The 18,916-nt window shown below is 35.1% G+C and overlaps 1 protein-coding gene and 2 long non-coding RNA genes across 6 annotated transcripts in view; 2 read left to right on the top strand and 1 right to left on the bottom strand.

The window, feature by feature from the left end:
* The window catches only part of LOC141386356 (uncharacterized), a 45,356-nt gene extending 42,609 nt beyond the window's left edge, over window positions 1-2,747 (top strand). The window contains exon 3 of the long non-coding RNA XR_012408207.1: window positions 1,003-2,747. This is a non-coding gene — a long non-coding RNA (uncharacterized lncRNA). The remainder of the gene's footprint in view (window positions 1-1,002) is intronic.
* Window positions 1-8,107, bottom strand: part of phc2b (polyhomeotic homolog 2b (Drosophila)) — a 62,019-nt gene extending 53,912 nt beyond the window's left edge. For 2 of the 4 annotated variants that reach the window (XM_005172100.5, XM_073952756.1), the window contains exon 1: window positions 8,034-8,107. The gene's annotated coding sequence lies outside the window, so the exon portion shown is untranslated. The remainder of the gene's footprint in view (window positions 1-8,033) is intronic. The other 2 variants (XM_009302666.4, XM_073952757.1) reach the window with 1 other exon arrangement.
* The window catches only part of LOC141386355 (uncharacterized), a 38,285-nt gene continuing 27,211 nt past the window's right edge, over window positions 7,843-18,916 (top strand). The window contains exons 1-2 of the long non-coding RNA XR_012408205.1: window positions 7,843-7,930; window positions 15,814-15,932. This is a non-coding gene — a long non-coding RNA (uncharacterized lncRNA). The remainder of the gene's footprint in view (window positions 7,931-15,813; window positions 15,933-18,916) is intronic.

Genomic DNA, 18,916 nt, shown 5'->3' with positions numbered 1-18,916 from the left:
TATTAGCCTCTTTTGATTTTTTTTCCTTTTTAAATATTTCCCAAATGATGTTTAACAGAGCAAGGGCATTTTCACAGTATGTCTGATAATATTTTTTCTTCTGGAGAAAGTCTTATTTGTTTTATTTCGGCTAGAACAAAAGCAGTTTTTAATTTTTAAAAAAGCATTTTAAGTTCAACATTATTAGCCCCTTTAAGGTATATATTAATAGTCTACAGAACAAACCATTGTCATAGAATAACTTGCCTAATTACCCTAACCTGCCTAGTTAACTTAATTAACCTAGTTAAACCTCTAAATGTCACTTTAAGCTGTACAGAAGTGTCTTAAAATATCTAATCAAATATTATTTACTGTCATCATAGTGAAGATAAAATAAATCAGTTATTAGAAATGAGTTATTAAAACTATTTAGAAATAATGTTATTATTTGTTTAGAAATGTGTTGAATTTTCTCCATCAATTTCTCTATTAAACAGAAATTGGAGGAAAAAATAAACAGGGGGCTAATAATTCAGTGGGGCTGATAATTCAACAACTGTACCTTGCTCAGCAACATGGACACCTCCAAATGGTGTTAAAAGTGTCACATACTGTATTTAAAAGGTAAAATTCACCAATAAACGTAATTTCTGTCTTAATGTAAAAATGTATTCGCGGCTGCGAAATTACGCATGAGATGATGAATTGTTTAATACCTAAAGAATGTGCTCGAGCCAGCCAATAATGTCTACTTTAATAAACAGAACCTGCATAGGCTGTGAATAACAAGTCATAAAGTTGCAAACAACGTTCAGTTTGCTGCTGCAAAACACTGTGTTTTTTTCACACTTAATCTTGTTTCATTCTAAACCCTGGGTAAAAAATTTAAAAATGTATTGCTATACATTATACACTGCTTGTGATTTACCACGTTAACAATAAATCCAGGGTTTCACCTGCTGACATTTCACAGTGTACATTGTTAACCATGACTTAATGTATTTATTTGTGTGTTTGAAGTTTCAGTGTCATTATGAATGCACGTTGACAACAGCTATTAAGTTTCCACACTATAAGGTAAGAATAAACTCTTGTTAACCCCTAATACACTTTTTTTCAAAAGATATTTAAATTTTGGAATAATCTCCTCTACACTATCAAGTTTGTGTTTGAGGAATACAGTCATTTGTCGTGATGCTTCCTGATACTATTGTATATAATTCTGCATTAAAAAAAATAAATAAATAAAGTATGAAGTACTCTTATTCTAAAGTCAAGCACTTTTATTATATTTGATTAATTTAAATACTACAGTATATTACATATCTCCTATCAAACTCTTAAATTACTGTTTACAATCATCATGCTGTGACAGACTACTACATGTGAATCTGAGACATTTGATTGGCTGTTGGTTGCAAAGCATCTAGCCACAACATTCAAACACTCCATCGCTTCACACTGCACATTTGGCACTGAAATACAGCATTAACACAGCATGGCTCCCCTGCTTTGGAGCAATCCTGGCTAAAAGGCAGTGCTAACCTGCACTTGAATTTAAAGTGTGAAAATGTTACTTTACATGGGTTAAAATCAGCATTAAGGGGGGAAAATACCCTGGGTTAAGAGTGAGTGTTAATTAGCCTCTTTATTACTTGAAAAAAAAAAAAAACTGCATAACTTTTTGAGGGTCTTAAAAAGTCTAAATTGTTAAAGTTCCATTTTAGGCCTGAAAAACACTGTGTGTCTGTTGCGCTATAAATATTAAGTCATTTTAAACGCATTTATTTTTCATGTGTCCAAGTCATGCTACCTCTAATGCTGGGTTCACACCAAATGTGAATTTAAAGGAGCACTCCACTTTAAACAAATCGGCTTAACAATTTGACAATTTCTCTAGAGTTAAAAGGTTGAGTTTGACCATTTTTGAATCTCCAGGTCTGGCAGGAGCACTTTCGCGTAGCTTATTTACATTGTGTACTAAGACCAGCGGAAAATAAAAAGTTGCTATTTTCTAGGCCAATATGCCTAGGAACTATATTCTCATTTAGGCGTAATAATCAATGTATGATCAGCACAGACTCCTTTTGCTAGCAGGTAGTCAGGTTGGAAGTTAGCTAGCTAGGGGACTATTTTCAGCCATGTAATATCATACTTATAATATTCATGCGCCTTCTGCGCAAGTTAAATAGAAATCACTCAAGTGAAAAGCTTCCCAAACGTAATCTAGAGCAACATGATCCACATCATCATGTTTGATGGTGTTATGGTGTTATTTTGTTTAAGACTGATATTGGCAGCCAGAGGAGAGAACAACATCAAATTTACTGTCCTGTTCATAGACAGGGTAAGAAACACCTTGCACAAGTAGTAATTTTATTTTTTTGTAATTTATTGCAAAGATGATATAATGCAAATTAGGGATGCAGCCGATACAGAGTACTGGCATACTAAGCACCGATTCTGATGCTTCAGTCTTTATAATGCATAAAAGCACATTTTCCCTCAAAGTATGTTAATTAAATGGAGATCTTGTCTTGCCCAAGAGAATAAATTAAAAATGTTGCATGTAATTCCTTAAACACGTATCTTACAATCATTTAGTGTGGACATGCCATGGTCAGAAGCAGCTTCAATTATTAAAAGAATTCAACATGTCTCAGTGAAGTTTGGAGTGCATATTTAAAGTTAAAATGCAAAGCTATAAATCCATTCCTTCTTTACTATTGGTCATTACAATAAGTTTTATTATTAAAAATTCAAGTAAAAAAAAAAAATAATAATAATTTCCCTGATATTTCCAGCCAGGTTTTAATGAACTTGCAATATCGTTGAAAACACAGAACATTCAGTTCTGATATGTAAAAAGATTTCAGTTCTTATGTGTCCTCAGTTTGTAAACTCGTAAACAAACAATTGTGATTGGTTCATGAGATCGGCTAGATTAGCGAGTACCCATCAAGTCATGAATGTTATTATGTTAATTGATAGGAGCATTCCTAATAATCTTATAAATATGTAATAATTAGTAATGGTTCGATAGACGATGCCATTGTCCATCGCCGATGGCGGATAGACATCACAATGCTGAGCCGACATCGATCCTCCACCCCGCCCTTGTCTCAGCAGCAATCCGCTTGCAGAAAGTATACACTTAGGCCCTACGACGTACACTAATACGTCTTAGTTTTAAAATGGCATTTTACAACGAAAACTATCCTTGTCCATACTGACGTTTTACCTAGCATTTTCGGAAAAGCTCTCCTTCCACACTATAGCGCAGAAAACACACATGCCGTGACCACACACACTCAGTCATGTGCTGCAGCGTATGGTCATCTGAACTCCAGCAGTCAAAGTGCTTTGAGCACAAAACCCCAGAGAGCAGTGCACGTCACACAGTTTATCAAGGATGTACCACTGGATCACGTCTCACTTTATTTGTTAAACCTGATATTGAATTAGTCTTGTCTCTATTTAACAACACTTCTGTATTTTGAATCTATCAGGTAATGTGTCACAGCATCAGTACACTGCTTCAGTCTTTCACTTTCATGCTTGTTTTTTTTATTATAATTTTAGCGAAAACCTCTAATGCTGTTTGTTCCTGTTGGTTGTGCATCTTTTTTACCAACCAAGTTTGTTGATGCCATTATAACAACACAGATCACGGAAAAAGGAGTTGACAGTTGGTAGTTTGTGTGTAACTTATCTTTATTTATTTATGATTTTGTTATGGGCAAAACAAAGAGCATGCAGGTCAGGTAGTTGAAACAGTAGGCTACTAATAATTATTCGTTTTGAATTAAATAATTATTCATAAATAACTAATTCACAACCGCCTATGTCGACGATGCCATCGTCCATTGCGATGTTTTACATTAGACATCGTACAATGCCAAATTGGTCAACATCGCCCAACCCTAGTATAAATGTTTATGTTTTTAAAAAAATATATACATGATAAAACTTTAAAGGATTTGAGATGCTGATGACCGTTAAACATGTCATTCCTGTCTTGTAAAAAGGGTCCATACTTATTGAAATGCTCCAATTTTTTAATACATAAATGTTGTTTCTTTTGCTTCTTCAAATACATTTTTTTGCTTTATTACAACTACGAATGAGACCAACATTGTGATTCAAGTCTTTAATTTTATTCACAATGATCTTAAAAACTTCTAAATTTGATGTTTGACCTCTTGACTTTTGCATCCTGCAGAAACACAAGCCAAACATTGTAGTCTGAAACATCTCAGTGTGTGTTTAAAGTATGACATTTCTTGTCTTGAATGCCAGCATGCTAGAAAGCAGAAGTCCTCTGCGACTAGCCTGGAGAGTGTATAAATCAGCACAGGAACTCACCGCTGTAAGTAAATCAGCCTACAGAGAGCATCATGCGGACACCTGGACCTGCCAGTGATTCTTTGAGCACTTAAGTTACATTTCAGCTTCTTTAGTTAAGCTGTGAGATCGTATCTACGGGGAAAATATGGACAGAGCCAACCCACAAGTTAGCCAGGTAAACACATGGTTATGTACACACTGAGGGATCCGTATTTGACTCGGGGTTAAAACTGAGACACTCCAAGCCCTAATTCCTGCAAGTAAATCGACGTGTTAGCGTAAGCGCACACAAGCAGTCTCCCAGTGCAATTAACCTTCAGTCCCACTCACAAGAATTCTGGGTCACAGCACAAAGGAGGGAAGATGGTTTATTTAATAAAAGTGCTTTAACAGACAGCTTGAGAAAAAGATTCTGGATTAAAGTATGGGTGGATGGGCTGACAGACAGATTCCTCCACATAGACTGTATTTGCTAAGACAAGCATTGCTATTATTATTATTATTATGATTGCTTCTGCCATGGACACAATTGATACCTTGAATTATGTGTATTGTTGGAGAACGCTGTGCTATTATATTTCTAAACAATTGGAGTAATGATTTTAACCTGGCAGGCAATAAAACAATTTTTAAAAAGCACTAAGAGAGGCACTTGTAGAGACCTGAATATCATAGAAATTCCACTGAAACGCCCAATCCACTTTTAAATGAGCCTATTGTGTTCTTAATTATGGGTGGTTTAGGGAACATCTACTCAAAACAACTCAAAAAGTTTTCATTATTAAGACTGTTTACCTGAGCTGTGTGTTCCGTCATGCTTTTTTATGCTTTAGGGAAGTAATAGAGATTGTGTTTTGTATTTTAGTGACATTGGTATTACAAAAATATGTCACGTCAATTAAAATTTTGAGTTTGCTATGTTCTGTTCCTATTGATTATGTTCACACTTTTTTCTCTTTATATTTCAGAGTATTAATGGAAAGACTGTACAGTTGTGCTCTTTACTTCTGTTTTAATCTCCAAATCACTCTCTCAAATCACATCTCTTTCCAGGTGTTTCACATTTATCAGGGGTCACCACAGAGGAATGAATCGCCAACTTATCCAGCATATGTTTTACACAGCTGCAACTCAGTACTGACAAACATTCATACACTCTCATTCACACACATACACTATGGACAATTTAGCTTATTCAATTCACCTATACCACTTGTCTTTGGACTGTGGGGGAAACCGGAGCAAAACTTTCTCCCTTTTTTGCATCTAATCTGCGCAGGATGTTCACAGGGTCTTAAAAAGACTTAAAATGTCTGAAATTTCAAAACCAAAGTTTTAGGCCTTAAAAAGTCTTACATTTAGTGAAATATTGTCTTGTAAGTCTTACATTATTTTAAACAGGTATTCATTTTTCTATGACCATGTAAAGTGGATAAGGCCAGAACCCATCCAATCCCCAGCAATCCATCTCTAGAAAACTTTTAACAAAACTCTATTCATAACTCTATTTACCAGTATGCTTTAATTATCTTCTTTACAATAACATTTGTTTAAAAGTTCTCCATATATTTATTCACTTTACTCTTTGCGTACGAGCGGGCGCAGCCATTTGAACTGGCTGAGACTTCTGGTCTAATTCACTTCCATTCGTTTTTAGATGTTAAAAACAGCTCGTTGAGCTGCTTGATGTTGCAAACTGACATTTTCTTATTATATGATTTTGCTTTGTTTGTAGAGCAAGTAGTTTGACCGTCTCTTGTAGTTTATTATTTCTAGCCATTTCTCCCATAGAATCGGAAGTTCTAAAGCAATCGCAAAAACAAGCGCACTTCCGCATTGAAGGATAAGGTCAGTGGTGAGGACACTAACCTGGACAGACTGTTGTACATTAATTTATCAATTTTCCTTTGGCTTAGTACCTTATTTATCAGGGGTCACCACAGCGAATTGAACCACCAACAATTCCACTATATGGTTTGCTGAGCAGATGCCTTTCAAGCAAGCAACCCAGCACTAGGAATGTTATACATTTTTGCATATAATATTTTTTAAGCTGAACAACTAGGCTTGTTTTAACACATTATTTAAAATATGTGGCTAAGAAATAACAAATTTGGAAAACCAGACTATTAGAATAAATCCTTATTGTTTAGGTCTGAGGTATAAGTCTGAAATTTCATTCATAATGGTCTTATAAAGGTTTTTAAAATCTTAAATTTGGCTTGGTGAAACCTGCAGAAACCCTGGTTAATGTTTACCAAAACAAAACAGAAATACAGAGTATTTAACACATCTATAATATGACAGCTGAAAGACTCATTTTAGCTTTTGGAGTTTTTCATGACCTGCTGATTAGATGTTTGGGTAATTTTACACTTAAGTTCGAGGTTTGGAAAATAATGTCGCCACATTATTCTGTTTTTACGGATTATTATTACTGCTTTCCCTGAGTGAACCTTTAAATTTATTGCCAGTTGCTGACTGTTCAGCGTTTAACGGAAGTTACTGCTATAATTCACTCAAAAGATCTTGTGGTGTAGAAAACGGTCAATAAAGCCAATATAAGTCCACCTACACACACGATCATAATGATGGGAAGCTTTAAATGCTAAAGCAGCACTTTTCCTCAGAAAAGTGAATCAGATTAGTTGCTTTGAACCTAAATATAAATGCAAGTTTATAGTCTTGCTCACTGAGCATCAGATTGGGTTTTAAAACTGTCCAATCAAAGTAGGATAGGAATGCTGAGGCAAGTGAAGTCAATATCTAAGTGGGACTAAATGCTTTGCTTAGCACTATGTACTGGTTGATTTACAATGACAATAAAAGACCCGAAAACACCTAGCACAAATCATCAACACACTCAGAAACTAATTAAGGTGTCTGACTTTGTTTTTGGAGCAAGTGGGTCCTCAACCGTTCTATGAGGCAGAATTGAATTCTGCATGTTTGTGAATCTCCAAAATCAAAACATTCTGGGTTTAATGTGATGCAGACGTTTTTAGTGACAGGATCTGGTTTGGAGTGATTTGCGTCTCGTTTTAATCCAGCTGTGTTGTTATTTGGCTGAATCACCAACTTGGAAGTTCTAAAGACGAGAGCAGTTTGAGCATACACACATGCACGCAATCATCCAATTGCACTGTGGTCTAGTGCACTCATTCACATGGTATCCATTCTATATAATCTGGCCTAATGTGGGTCACACGGAATGCCAAGGGCACAATGACCCGGTCCTGACCTCACACTCTACTTAGGCCTTTCGGAAGCACATACATATTCTTGGTGTAAGGTAAAACTGACCTTTAAAGGAATGTCTTTTCTGTTTTTTCAATCTTTATCCTTTAGAATAAAATCCCTACCATCCCTCAGAATTGGGGTTTAGCAACTTAGTGATGTTTTACGCATTCAAGAATTCCCAAGCTCATCTTTTAACACTACAATAGCAGGCTTTGTGTGGCTAAACAGCAATTCTCTCCTGATAAAAGTGTATTTTGTTGGTTTTTCCAACAGCAGGCCAGTGTCCTCGCATCCACATTACCGTTCCTCGAGCTGTCAGATATATGGGCTGGCTTCTTTGAAACACGTCTGGAAGCATGCAGTAAGAAAACAAACACATTCACTCTTCCCCAATTCCTTCCTACCTTGTTTGAGAACCACAAGGAGGAAGGAATTTCACAACATGGACATTTAATAAAGCCTACCTTACGTTCTGGCTTTGCCTTGGTTTCCTAGGATTGGATTACGTCCTGCTTTCCTGCTATCCTACACCATTTCTGGGTTGTGTTTGTGCTGTAAGCTTTACCGCAGAGCTGAGAGAGAGAAAGTAGGGGGGAATCTAGGCATTAGCATTCCAAAGGTCACATGTGACACGGCCTCAGCCAATCACAAGACGTCATGCTTTAACAACCCTCCCCCTTCTTCCTAAATCCCTCCCCTGCTTCTTCTTCTGTCAGTCTACCAGCACCATGGCAACACAAAGGGCTTTAATTCTTCTCCTGGATTTCATGGCGGCTCGCTTGAAACGCATGCTGAAAAGTTTGCTGAAAAAATAAGAGTCATGAGTGAAAAGTATATCACCCGTGGCATCAGTAATAATCTTTTTGCTTACAATAGTGCTCAATAATATATGTTAGTCACATGGAAGCATATGCATTTGTCCGATATCTAATATAAAAATAAGGGTAGTGCTTGGCTTTCAGGTTTATTTTTTTCGAAGTAGTAAGAATCGATGTAAGTGTCAATGTAAATAAGGATTTAGGCATTAACAATGATTAAGCCGCATGGTAATTAGCATTAGTTTCTCAAATTAGCATTAGCCAGTGTGCTATGAACATGCATGAATAACCAATAAATGATTTGCTTAGAAAAACTATAGTGAAAAACCTATAATGCATGTTATTGGACTTGTAGGGGAAACCAGAGCACCTGGAGGAAACCCACATGAACACGGGGAGAGCATCCAAACTCCAGCATCCAGCATATGTTTTACACAGCGAAAGCCCTTCCAGCTGCAACCCATCACTGGGAAACATTCATACACACTCATTTACACACACTACGGCCAATTTAGGTTATTCAGTTATTCAGGTCCATTATTTAATGTTAGTTAATGTATTTACTAACATTACCTATAGTCTAAATAATGAATAAAAGCATTTATTAATCATAGTTCAACATCAACTAATGCATTTTTAAAAGCCAAAGTTATGCCTGGTAACATTAGTTAATGCACTGTATGTAAGCAAGAACTAACATTATTTAACTTAAATATCATTAACTAACATTAACAAAGATAAATAAAGTTAGTAATACATGTATTATTAATTGTTTATTCTTGTTAATACATTAATAATTACATTAACTAATAGGCCCACATGGAATCGGCACATCAGAATTTCGCAGATTTTTAGCCCATCATTAATTCTGTGTATTTACTTGAGTAAATGTCTGTAAATCTACATTTATTCAGTTTTTAAATTAATAACTGTAATATTGTTGACCAATATAAAAATGTTCTTCTGATTTATGTACAATGCAGTTTGTACAGTAATATTTTAGTAGATAGATTATATGAGAGTTTTGCTTTGTTTTCCAAATAAAGTAAATCTAATTGGATTTGCATTTTAAACATTAAATAAAAGTTAAAAAGATATTATTTTTTATTTAATATATTAAGGTTTTAGTTATGATACTCCCAAAATAATTCCGCATAAATTCACAGATTTTTAGCAAAACTCTATGCAGAAATAGCAAAAAACGTCCGCAGATTCCGTCTGGCCTACTAATGGCCCATTATTTAAAGTGCTACCAATATTCCAAGTTAATTGTATGTTATCAATCATTATTATTCACTATAACCTTTATCTGTTATTTAAAATATAAATGTTGTCTTTTATAGAATTTTATTGGCACAAAGGAACAAAAAGGTGCCATAATTTCATGTTTATATTAATTTTTAGACACTTTTATTTGGAATTTGAAAAATTAGACCTTTATAGAATTAAACATATTCACTCAAATCCATATCTAAAATAAACCTCTAATAATATATAACAATTATGCGCATATAATTACTTTTAATTTATTCATTCATACAAACTCAATACTGTATGATCTTACTCTGACTAACCAGTTTTCCCGACAAGCTCCATTTCAGTTCTTTTATAAATAAAAGTCAAATCGAGCATCATATGGGCCACTGGGTTCTCTCTGTGCAATGGGGTTGCAATATATGCAAATGTATTCAAATAATGGGGCATGAAGATCACAGTAAAACACAGTCCTCAGGGCCCTAGGGTTAAGCTGATTGGTTGAAAGGCTAATTCCAAGTGCGTTGATTGGTCCAGAGGGTGATTGGCCCTCGTGTCAGTGGTAATGTGTTTATTGGGGGAGGTGGAGGCCGCTGGAATAAATCTAGCATGTCCATGTGCTCGTGCATTCAAAGCTGCAATCAATTATTAACAAGAAATAGTGGAATTTCATACATTATGTAACCATATATGATTGTTTCCTCAATTTCTGCTAGTAGTAAGTTGAACATCACTAATTTGACTCTACTTTGACTTGAGCAAGGAACCAACCACGTAGCAACACCCTAGCAACCATATTAGACTGGCTTTAAAGACCATAGCAAGTTTTTTTGGAACATTTTGAACTGTAAGCTTATTATACAACTTTCATGTATGTGCATTTTTAGATTTTGGCTTTGTTTGATTTTATTAAAATGTTTTGGTTTTTTTTGTCTAATATAAAGAGAACATAATAAAATACACTTTTAAAGTGCATCTTTTGCAATTTTTTCTGTTGACTGTTTTTAAGTAATTTTTTTTTCTCCCAGAAAAAATTCTGAATTAAATGTTTTTTACAGAGGGAAATGTACTTGGGCTGCACAATAAATTGTTTTAGCATTGATATCGCAATGTCAGTATCAATATTGCAATATCAATATCGCAATGTGATCATTCACATTAGTTCAATAGCCATATCATGAGTATACGCAATGTTGAGTCTGGATTATATTTGATCATTTGCATGCGTTTTTGAGGCCTGTGACTGTGTGAGGGTTTTAAAAGCATTGGGTTTACGAAATTGTACCGATTGTAACTTTATTAACGATTAATTTTTAAAACGAATACACAGTATTATTTTACACTTTATTATTTTATTACTGTATACCTGAATACTGTTAGACTGCTTGGAAAACAATAAAACACTGTTTACTTCATTTGTATCCTTTTCTTTTTTGCGTTTATCTATGCTTGTAGATTGTTTATTACAGTTTTTGCAGATGCACTCGCATACAGAATCGTCCCAATTAATCTACAGCAAATGTATCAATTCTTTCCAAATAGCGATATTCAAGACATCTGGTGAAATTGGATTCTTATTGCAATAAATATTGCAGTGTTAGATTTTTCCAATATTGAGCAGCCCTCACATGTACATGCATCATTTTTATTTTTTGCTGTTTGCAGTATTTCCTAATTATAAAGTGATTCTTGAGTTAAATTGATTCCAAAATGTCCTGTTAAACACTTGATTGAATAGAATAGAATAGAATAGAATAGAATAGAATAGAGGAAGGTCATTGGTTCGAGCCCTGGCTGGGCATTTCTGTGTGGAGTTTGCATGTTCTCCCCGTGTTCGTGTGGGTTTCCTCTGGGCGCTCCGGTTTCCCCCGCAGTCTAAACACATGCACTATAGGTGAATTGAATAAACTAAATTGGCTGTGGTGTAAGTGTGTAAATGAGTGTGTATGGATGTTTCCCAGTACTGGGTTGCAGCTAGAAGGGTATCCGCTGTGTTAAACATATGCTGGATAAGTTGGTGGTTCGTTCCACTGTGGTGACCCCTGATGAATATAGGGACTAAGCCGAAGGAAAGTTAATGAATATATAATATAATGTAAAATATAATTTAATATGATATAATATAATTTATTATAATATAATATAAATAATGTAAAACAATTTGCAATTTGAAAAATAATTGTAATAAATCAAATGAAGAACATTGTAAAAAAGCAAATTGATTAAATTAACTAAAAAAACTGAAGATATGTGATGTTTCAGCTCATTTTAAATAAGTAGTTTAAACAAGCAGCAAAACTTATTAGTTATAAATATTAGTATTATAAGTCTAGTGATAACTACTAGATCTTTCTTCCTATTCAGTTTTGAGAAAATCGATGCAAAAAGAAATGTATTCCACTGAACATGAAACAGTGTGTGACTAATGTAAAGGGTTTGTTCTCTACATGACATCTTTTCATCTTGCCCTCAAAAGCCAATATAATGTCTCTGTACAATTCATCTCATAAACTGTATTTCCATTTCTCGCATCTCCCTATATATCTAGCATCAAATGACTGATATTCATTTATCTGTGTGCATCATAAGGATTACTCTAAATAATTAATCTACAATATGACTAATCTGGTTTGACCGGCACTTAATTATCTGTCCCCCCAACAGCTCCCCTGATACTGTGCTTCCAGACACAGTGACCCTCTGCCTTAACCTGTTTTCCAGTAAAACAGTAATTCCCATAAGCCTCACTGTGGAGAAGCGGAGGCATCCGGCGCTATATCACATTTCACCTGCGAGGTGGATTTCATAGCCGTCACCCTGTAGAGCAATGGACCTCCAAATTGACATGAGCATCATATTATGTGGGCGTGTAATAGAATATGCATAATTCATAGGCGAGAAGATGAAAAATTGATGCGGAGTCCCTCTGTGCCGCTGATGTCCTGTTGTAGAGCTGAGAAATACCTGCAATGGTTTCTCTGACGTCCCTTGAGTATTTTACGCTGGGTGATCTCGTATAATAGGCTTTTAATTCGGGACAACTCAACATGTTCATCTGTAGCCAATTTTCTAAATATATATATTTTAGCATTTAAAAATATACATGTAGGTCAGATATGTTTTCACCTCAGTTGACCTCAAATCTAAGAGAAAACCATAAATGAGATCACAGCTATTTAATGTAAGGTTTTTGAATAGTTTTACATGGAAGTAAGTGTATTTACCTGAGCTTTTCCTCATTGTTGGCTAATTTACATTTCAATAGTTTTCCTGTATGTTGAATGAGGATGGTGGAGTATTATTGTGTGGATTGATGTGATATCAAAAGTAGGTCAGACTAGAAAGGCGTCAGCAATGTTATGGCTGCCATCTAGTGGTCATAATTCGATTTACACTTTGATTCCTCAGTGATTGTCAGTGGTGGAAAGAATACTGAAAAATCATACTTGGGTAAAAGTACCATTACTTTCCCAAAAATGTAGTGCAAGTAGAGTAAAAGTATCTGTTGTAAATATTACTCAAAGCACGAGTAAAAAGTAGACCTTTCAAAAGTACCCAAGAGTATTGAGTAGTGAGTACACTGTAAAATGCTGTAGATGTGTGTAAACGTAACATTCTGTAGCGCATTTAGTTATTGCCCAGCAGGCACACAACATCATAAGACGTTAATATTAGGTTAGATTTAGGTTGTGATGTCAGATGACCAAAATTCAATGTCTAGCCACCATCTAAGGACAACGTTATTTTGATGTCCAATAACGACGTCAAATGAAGTTGATGTTTGGTTGATTTTAGGTTGTGTTAGAAAGTGACAAAAATCCAACGTCAAGCCAACATCTTAAACCAACATCAAATTGACTTCAAATACTGACACTTATTCATAATTTATTATTTTGGCAACCAAAATCCAACATCTAATAGACGTCATAGTGGTAATGTGCACACAAAGTCAAGCTGTAACATCATTAGACGTTGATATTTGGTTGATTTTAGGTTAGACGCTGAACATTGATGTCGGCCTGTCATTGGGTTCTGACGTCAACTCGATTTTCATTTCCAAACAAAATGCAACGTCCCCACGATGTTGGGGTACAACGTCAGTCTGACGTCATGTTGACGTCTTGTGCCTGCTGGATGTTTAAGGCTATTTTGGCCATCATGTCAGTAAACATCTGTCATCTTCTCCTCAGTGACATGCATCTAAACAGTCTCTGGGTCAATGTGTGTAAAGAATTTGGACATTTTGGACACTTTTAATGCTTCCAAATAGTTTACTGCAATTATAAATTGCCCATGTCTTGAGGTAGTGTGTTATGATGTGATTTACCTTCTATGTGCAATTTGATTAAGCAGGAATCACAGGTGGACACATTTTTAGTAAATTACAATTCCTGAGAAAAACTATTCGATTACAGCAATTTGCGTATTGTAAGAGTATTGTATGGTTTGTGCATGCTTTAAGTACAGTACATGTCCAGTGATGCCATCTGGGCCCGTAGCTTTCTGGATGTTCACGCGACGGAAAGATCTCCTTATGTGGAATACCTTATCTGAATTATAAATTCATTCATTTTCCTTTGGCTTAGTCCCTTTATTCGTCAAGGGTCGTCACAGTGGAATGAACCACAAACTTATCCAGCATATGTTTTACACAGCGGATGCTCTTCCAGCTGAAACCTTGTGGAAACATCCATACACAGTCATACAAACTCATACACTCCACCCTGCTAAAAAATCCAGCTTAAACCAGCCTAGGCTGGTTGGCTGGTTTTAGCTGGTTGACCAGGCTGGTTTTAGAGGGGTTTTGGCCACTTCCAGGCTGGTTTCCAGCCATTTCCAGCCTGGTCTTAGCTGGTCAGGCTGGAAAATGACCAGCTAAATCCAGCAAAATCCAGCTTGACCAGCCTGGTTTAAGCTGGACATAGCTGGTTTTGGCTGGGCTCCCAGCCTGCTAGGCTGGTCAAGCTCGTTTTAGCTGGTCATCTCCCAGCCTAACCAGCTAAGACCAGGCTGGAAATGGCTGGAAACCAGCCTGGAAGTGGCCAAAACCCCTCTAAAACCAGCCTGGTTGACCAGCTAAAACCAGCCAACCAGCCTAGGCTGGTTTAAGCTGGATTTTTCAGCAGGGCAAGTAGCATAATATAATAAGAAAATATTAAATTGCAACATCAAGCAGCGTAACGAGCAGTTGTTAACGTTAAAAAATGAATGGAAGTGAATGTGACCGGAAGTCGCGAGACAAAAAGATTCAAATGGCAGCGCCCACTCGTCAGCTGAGAATAAGGTGAATAGCACATGTCTTTGGACTGTCGGGGAAACTGGAGCACCCATGGAAACCCATGGCAACATGGGGAGAACATGCAAACTCCACACAGAAATGCCAACTGACTGACCCAAATGTATGCAAAAATCTGTATTCATATAAAACTGTATTATATTGTGAATCACTGAAAATGTCTTGCTGACAAATCAGTAAATCCCAGAAGTTTGCTTAAAGATTAAACAAATATTCTGACATTTACTTTAGAAAATATATACAAAAATAAAAGTTTATACTGAATATTTATAACATTATCATACAATTATTATTATTTGTAAATATGCATGACAAAAACTATATTTTGGTATAAAAAAATATTATGACACCAAAGTAAATGGATTCTCTATATCATAAATGTATGATAGTTTTTTTGGGTTAGAATAATAAAATTTAACACATTTTAAACATGAAACATTTTACATTTTCAAATGTAAACCCTTTTCTCTTACATATATATATATATATATATATATATATATATATATATATATATATATATATATACACACACACACACACACACACACACACACACACACACACAATATATGTGTTTACTAAATGTTGGATTTGAAGGGAAAGAACTAACTAAAACCATAGGTTTTTGTGGTTCACCTATGTTGTTAACTCTTACCATAAATTTAATCTGCAGCCAATATTTTTATACCGTTAATAATCCACTTATTGTATTAAATGCTTAAACGAAGACAATTCATTTTCCATTTTATAATACAGTGTCAATGATAAAGGAATGTACAAGACAGGTCTTTAATAGTGCCATCATTTACAGCTGATGTGTGTCCTGTAAAGCAGAACTGAAGTGTAATCTATAATTGTGTTTCATCATGGCAGGTTGTAGTGAATGGTAAGCTCCTCCTCTGCAGACTGTGATATTGTGGGCTGGCTGTGGTATCACTGTGCCCTCTAATGGCCCAGTGCGAAATACCGGACCAACAGAAGAAAGACATGAGGTTAGTGAGGACACTGCTCACAAGTGAAAAGCAGGCCTCAGGAGACCACTGCATGATGGGATTGTAGGAATCTGAAGATCTCAATATTTTGTAGGTTTCTCAGAATGAGGCTTTGTTTAAAAATGAACATATAATGGCTTCTTCCACAAGAGGGCATAAACACGTCTTTACTGTTTCTACACTGCACCAAAACTGCATTTAGTAACTGAAATCACAACATATATATACCAACATATATATATATATATACATATATATCTTTTTAAAATATTTCCCAAATGGTGTTTAACAGAGTAATGAATTGTTTACAGTATTTCCTATAATATTTTTTCTTCTGGAAAAGGTCTTGCTTGTTTTATCTCAGTTAGAATAAAAGCAGTTTTAAATTGTTTTTAAAACCATTTTAAGGTTAAAATTAATCTTTGCTCCTTATAAATATATTTTTTATTTTGATCGTCTGCAGAATAAACTATTGTTTTTAGAAATTTGTTTAGAAAAAATCTTCTTTAAGTTAGACAGAAATGGACTCTATGCGCAGCTATTGTTTTTCAGCCAATGATAAATTCTGGTGAAAGCTTAATGTGACTATTTTCAATTTCATAAGTTTCCTTTTACGGCATCGATATCGTAATGTAATTACAATACATTCAGTTAAATAGACTTAAGCATTCATTTAGTTGTTCAAGCATAAAACGAAATGAAAGACCATGTAACCGCTAGCGCTGTCAATATCAGAAGGGTAGTGCAGAAACTTCATTGAAATTACTGTGGTAAAATAAACTGTTATATTATAAAGAAATGGCAGAGAAAAAAGGGATTTAGTGCAGTGCTTCTTGTCCGGTCTGAGACCTACTTTATATTATATATCTATCAGGCAGTAAAGATCACTGATTTTTAAAGAAATCTGATCTTAAAAGTGGCAATTTTATAAGGTAAAGACAGTTCACCGAAAGCGCTGAGGCTTGCTGGCTGAAATTTAAAGTCTGTGTGCTTATACCCCATTGTGGAAAAAAAATTAACAGGGTGGCTAATAATTGAGGAGGTCTAATAATTCTAACTTTAACTGTATTTTTGTTTTGTAATTTTGCAAATACTGTATCAATGAAAAAAAATATAATATTAAATTAATTTAAAATTAATAATAAAACATAAAACAAATAAACAAAATGCTTTAAAATTGTACAGTTTTGACTACAATAACTAAGTAAAGTAGAAAATATGATTAAACCTTGTTGTCATGAAAACAGAAATATAGTGGTGGTTAGTTTGTACCATCATAGTCTGCGTTACACACACAAACACACACAAAAAAAACTACTGAATATTAGGAAAAGTATTCTGACAAAGGTGTAAATTTGAATGTAACATGTTGACCCTTGACATTTTGTCGTGGTCCATTACCATGCATCAGAAGTAAAGAAAAGCATAATACGCTAAACAAATAGACTCACAATATTATCACTTTTTAAGCTTTTTAAACTATAAAAAAACTCAAGCCAGATCTGTGCCAAGATGTCTCTGCAAACTTTAGGTTTGCTTTTCAAAATGTATTACTTATATTATTGTATATTAGCAATCATTAATACTGAATTTTTACAATAATATCAAATCAAACAAAAACAAAACATGCAATCAGCTAAACAGAATACTTTTTTTCTCATGTAATTGTTTATATCTCTTTCTTTCTAGGTTAGTTGGAGTCTTGCTTTGAAAAGTTACACTGAGCCATGAATGGAGAAATGTTTTCAGGGTCTTTTTATCTAATGTCAGCGGCTTAACCACTTCCTGCCTAACTGAAGAGTCACGTATAATATATAGTATACTAAAATTGGGCAGTTTTAGTCCCATGCAGTATTCAAGTTGTACACTTACAAATATTCTATTAGTATATACAGTAGATGTTAGTATATTTATTACATGACGTATATTTAAATATATACATTTGTTTATTTGTGAAATGTTTTGCTTTTTTATATAATTTACAAGTGCTGTTTAACAGACCAAGGACATTTTCATAGTTTTTTCCACTCTGGAAAGTCTTATTTATTTTACTGTGGGTGGAAAAAATCAGTTTTTGGGCAATTTTTGGGCAGTGTGTAGCACTGTCACCTCACAGCAAGAAGGTCGCTACTTTGAGCTTCAGCTGGGTCAGTTGGCATTTCTGTGTGGAGTTTGCATGTTTTCCCCTTGTATGCATGTGTTTCCTCAAGGTGGTCCGGTTTCCCCCACAGTCCAAAAACATATGGTATAGGTGAATTGGATAGGCTAAATTTTCCGTAGTGTATGTGGTCTGTTTAACTGTTTTTCTGACTAGTGAAGCATTCAGTTTTTCCACTTACAAAGTCTGTCATGTAAATAGCAAATGTGCTATGGCGTGAGGGAATGAGACATGAGACTTTGATTGGTTTAATGCATGTTATGCTCAAAACACACCCATGACTCATTAAGAGAATAAGCACAACCCTGTTAGACCATGTGCCGTGGCGCAAACTGTATTTTTCTATCTTTAAAATAGCAAGCGTAGATTTGGACACGCCCTTAATGCTTTTGCGCCATGCACTTTACTTTGCGCCTAGACTGTTAAAATAGAGCCCTCAAAATCCCCCCAGAGTGGATAAAAACATCCCCAACAGCACACAAGGGTTAATAAGAACACTAGTATCTTGCAAAATAGCTAGTAAAATTGTATATACTGTCATCGTAGCGAAGACTTATCTCTGTTAAACAGCACTTTAATTTTGACCTCAACTGTATTTCATCGTAAGTATAGACCATTTCAGTGTGGTCAGGTCATGTCCTGCTTGTTATCAAACAATTTCCTAACTGTAAAAAGAGGCAATTCAATCATAACTTAAAGGTGCAGTAGGTGATCTTCCACAATGCTAACAGCTTAGCATAAATCTTTGAATCACAGTCCCTCCCTTGCCGTCCAGAGCCACGCCTCCTGAAACAGGAGCACGTGCACCTTAAAGATGAAAGCAAAA

This window comes from Danio rerio, chromosome 6 (genome assembly GCF_049306965.1).
Source record: "Danio rerio strain Tuebingen ecotype United States chromosome 6, GRCz12tu, whole genome shotgun sequence".
Taxonomy (NCBI): domain Eukaryota; kingdom Metazoa; phylum Chordata; class Actinopteri; order Cypriniformes; family Danionidae; genus Danio; species Danio rerio.
This window is presented reverse-complemented; position numbering and strand designations above follow the sequence as displayed.